Source organism: Gavialis gangeticus, unplaced genomic scaffold, assembly GCF_001723915.1.
Source record: "Gavialis gangeticus isolate Ggan-Ray unplaced genomic scaffold, GavGan_comp1, whole genome shotgun sequence".
In the NCBI taxonomy this organism is placed as follows: Eukaryota; Metazoa; Chordata; order Crocodylia; family Gavialidae; genus Gavialis; species Gavialis gangeticus.
In genome coordinates, this window is record NW_017728998.1 from 33,194,920 (window position 1) to 33,199,765 (window position 4,846).

Below are 4,846 nucleotides of genomic sequence, written 5' to 3' on the forward strand. Positions count from 1 at the left end.
CCTGCCACTGTGTGCACCCCCAGGGGAGGCATGGGGGGTACGTACCCTGCTGGATCTGTGCACAGGGTGAGGGCAGGCTGCCTGCTGCACATCCGGGTCTGCGCCTGCACCAGCCTCCTCCCAGCTGGGGGGCTGGGGCTGTGCTCAGGGTGGGCGATGGTGGGGCAGGCAGTGGCAGCACTGGAAGGGGAGGCTACAAGGGGGCTATGGTGAATTTTAGGCTCGCTGTAATACCCTCATAGCCCTCCCTCCCAGTGGCACTACCACCACCCTGAGCATAGCTCCGGCCCAGCCCCCCCACCAGGAAGAGGCTGGTGCAGCCCCCAACCTTGAGCCCACAGCAGCATCCCGCCCTCACCCCATGCACAGATCAAGGGGGCGCATGCTTCCCATGCCTCCCCTGAGGTGCATGCAGTGGCAGGAGTCACCCCTCCCTCCCTGTCTCACTGCAGCCCCCAGATGAGCCAACTGCAGCTCTCTCCCGCACACTGCCCCACTCTGGCTGTACAGCGCTTGCCCCTGCCTCAGGCCCCTCCTCCTCCCTTCTGCCCCCTCCTCCCCCCTTCCCTTCCCCACACCCCTTCCCCTCAACTGACTTACCAGCAAGACACTGATCTCCAAGCTGCTAGGCTGCACATCAGCAATAAGACCAGTATCAGCCAATATGGCTGGTCAATAATCAGCCATCGGTATCAGCCAAAAAAATCTTTGTTGGTGCACCCCTAGTTTAAGATAAACCTGGATGGATGTAGTATAAGGCTTCACTGATTTAGGTTAAATTGGTTTCTTGAACTTCTGTCCCAGATCTCATCCAGATTCAAGTTAATTAACAGTCCCCCAGAATCCCAGGATGCTTTGCACCTCCCCTGCAAGCCCCGCCTCACAGGGTGGGTGTCCAGCCTTGACCCAAGCTATCCTGCTCTAGCTGAGCAGGGAGGCATACTCTAGTGCCCCCAAGCTTCTGGCCTGGACCACTGCAGGCATATGGATGCATTTCCAGAATCAAAAGTGAATGTCTGTTCACTTGCTTATCAGTTCAATCTATACAGCTTAAATTAAGATGGAATAAATTCAGTTTCAAGCTTTTTGACTGTCTGTACTTAGCCTAGAAGATAGTTCTGGTAAAAGATCAATTCATACCATAAAGCAACTGCTAAAACTTTAAACCTCATTTGAATATTTACATTTTATTTACATGCATCAATAATTCATGCATCACTTCCTTCAGCAAACTAAAATTAAATTAAGTGTCAAAGTGTGAAAAAGTTACTTTCTTAAATTAACAATTTACACACACTTCATTTATGGCTTTCACATGACATTGACTTGAAAATGTTTGGCTCTTATTATTATTTATAGCTCTGTTTTTGCACACATATTCCAGTCTTATTTAGAAATAGACACACACACACGCACAATATTCTACTCTGCAGTCAGCCTAGTGTTGGTAAAGAGGCACAGAAACAAAGCAAGCTGTTTGTATTTACGCAAACTATGTTGGCACTGAAGTCCCTGGACTAGCTAGTTCTTTGATTTGACCTAGCATCTCCAGCAAAACAGTTGAGAAATTATAGACAGATTAAGTAGACTTATTTTCTTTTGAAGTAAATGTATAACTCCAGTTAATGCTACAGAGAGTTAAGTATACCATACTGGCATTGGGCAGATCTTTAACATCATACCAAAAGAGCAGATAGGATCAGCTAAGATTTACAGAAATCCTCATAAGAATACTTTCATTCTGTTCTTGGGAGGAGTGTAGAAAAACTAAGCACTGGATTCTGAATGGCTGAAATAAATGGCAAGGATTCTAACTGATTTCAGTGGTATAGAATCAGGTCCTTTGTTCTGATAAATCTAGAAATCTTTAAGGCAACTTCTTCATTCTTTAAAACAAAAAAACCCCAAAACAAAACAAAAAATACTATCTCAGAGCTGGCTATGGGAAATCTCTTTTTATGGATAACTCAAGTTCTTCAGTTTCTAGCACAGATAAACCCAGGCCACAAAGTTCAGATGCAGAGCTGGGCTTCATCTAAATGTTTGCAGGCAAGAATTCAATTTGAATTCATCTCAGATATCCAGAGCTGTCAATCTAGCAATAAATACAGTGAGAAAAAAAACATAAGAAAACAAAACATTTTTTCAGTACTATTTCTCCTCCTCCCCTCGGTAACAAAGAAGCTAGCATGTTATCAGAGGAGCCACCCCTCTCTTCTATCTATGAACCCAGTCATGAAAGATAATAATTAAAGATATTTTTCTTTTGTTGTTTTTTAAAGATCCAAAAATACAAAAACCACAATAGGGGTTCCCATTCAACTCTTGGAACTTCTCCCTTTCCTTCACATCTTGAATGAAACCCAAGGCATGTAATAGCAGTTTAGAATAGGGACATCAAGCTACCTTCAAGTTCTTAGACAGCATTACCTGGGACAGAGTAATATGACCCTTAAAGCTATATTTTAATGCAGTTCTCCACATTTAATGTTTAACTGATGTTAAGTGAACCAAACCATAGTCAGATCTTTCCAAAGGCATGTTTTTTTTCATAGAGCTACACTTTCATAAAACCTACAAGCAATTTTCAGAAAATCTACAGAATTTGAATAGCAAGTATTGGAACTTTGTGTTGAAGATATCAAGAGGTAAAAGAATTAATTGTTGTGATTCAGTAGTAGAGTCACTATTAATACAAAAGGGAATCAATTTTGGGAGTTTCATATGGTTTTCACTGAGGAAATGCTTGCATTTTCCCTTTATGTTTCCATGGTGGTAGCTTATATCATAATTAGCATAAGCCCATGGTCTTTTATCTAGGTAAATTTAGACCAAGTTCATACTGCAAAACCTTTTTCTTCTGACGTGGGAGACAATCATGCACTGTTATACCAATCTGCTCTGTGCAAGGCTGGTTAGAATGTAATGTTTCCTTCATTTAGATTCCTCCAGTCAGCTCAGAGCTAACATAAGTTGCCTTTGGGAGGCAAGAGGAAAGAAGCATTCACTAAAAACTTAACATAGGGAATTATATTGCTGGCCACAGCAGTTCATTTCTTTACCCAAGCTTCACTCTTATGGTTTCCAGATTTTAGAGAAAAAAAAAGAATTCTAATAAAGGTTTAGGATGAAACACATGGTGCCAAAAATTCTATATGAAAAAAAATTTGGTTGACACAAGTTCTCTTTTGTAAGAAAAGAAAAATATGCAAGATACAATAACTGATTTCCTCAAACAATAGTGGGAAGATTCATATGGAGGCTGGAACCAAGATTATTTCCCATGAAGGTGTGTGACTGGATAAACTAGCATGTTGAACCCTAAAGAGTTTCTTAGCCAAAGCGATTTCAACAAGCTAGGGTGGGAGGGGAGGGGGGCAGGAGGGCAGTATCCCATATTGCCAGAAGCAGCAGGAGGAAACCATTACTGTTACTTACACAATCTATTCTTGCTGAGAATGTTGCCCAATATAATTTACAAAATTTCAGTTGGAAATGCATTAGCAGCTGAACAGTGCGCCGCTTCTGAGGGGTAAATAGAAAAAAGAAATAAAAAACCTAGCTCTGAAGCTTCAAATGTTATTGAACGTCTGCTGCAATCCCTGCAGTCAGCAGTCTATAACCTTTTAAAGTCCAAAGAACACTTTTTTAATGTGCAGATTTCATTTGATTTAGGTTTAAGAAACTTTTTATGGATTCAGTTCAAATGAAGTGTATGGCAATTAGTTCAAATACAAAACTGGCCTTCCACACTTACAGAATGAGAAGATGATGGATGAAAAGCAACTTCACAAATATTGTAAGTGCATTTTCCAGACTTATTTTTATTTGGTAATTAAACTGATTCCCTGCTAGTTGCATAATACTCTCAAGTCCTTAAACAGTTTCATTGTTTCAGAATGTTTAATAGCCAGATAAAAATATTCAGTCTTCTTCTGCATGAATGCATTTGTATTCTTCACATTTTAAAATAATAACAAGGACAGAATACATTTTCTCAGCATAATCACAATTCTTTTGCTTGGTTCTTTGAAAAGGCAACTCACTCCTTTTTCTATTTGAATTTTTCCTGAAAGTTCCTTTTTGCACAAATGGTTTATAACATGAGAGAACCTCCTTCTCACTTCTGAAAGAACATGCATGAGGAAACTCTTCCAGGTGAATCTCATGAGGTTGTTTTTTGTTTTGTCTTTTTAACTAATCTCCTCCTCAAGGAAGAATAGACATACAAAAGGAAGGAGTGCAACTTTTTGTCACTCTGGTTATGTACAGATGCTCATTTTCTCATGGGAGAGTTTCTCTTCTCTCAAGAGAAACTACATGCCTACAAGGGTTCATAATTTTTCTCCCTGAGCAAACAGGCCATTCTAGAAGAAAAATAACTTGGGAGCAACTTGCTCTTTAACATCATACCAAATGGCTCTCAGAAGAATCTCTCAGGAGACCAAATGTTTCTACAGGAATCCACCCACAGAGCAGTTCTTCTGAATCCCAGTGAACCTTGTTCCCTGGCCTCTTTACCCTTCTCTTACCACAGGTCCGGGGGGCAAAGTGTCAATCTTAGCTAAGTAGGGAGCAGAACATGCCCCTGAGTGCTTTGGCCTGGAAAAGCCCAGTGCCAAAGCACATAGGGGGTGTATTTTGCTCCCAACTTTTTCAAGTCCAACAACATCCCTCCCCCCACCCCATGGGCCATCACTGACTCAGCAGCCTTCTCTCCCTCATCACTGAATCAGCAAATCCCTCCCTCCCCCATTACTGACCCAGAAAACCTCTCACTCCCCTGTCATGGACACAGCAAACTTCTCCCTCTCCTGTCACAGACCTGGAAGACCCCACACCTCCT

The 4,846-nt window shown here is 41.6% G+C and overlaps 1 long non-coding RNA gene across 2 annotated transcripts in view; it reads right to left on the minus strand.

The window, feature by feature from the left end:
• Nucleotides 1-4,846, minus strand: part of LOC109289599 — a 127,806-nt gene that overhangs the window by 54,295 nt on the left and 68,665 nt on the right. The gene's annotated exons all lie outside the window — the stretch shown is intronic.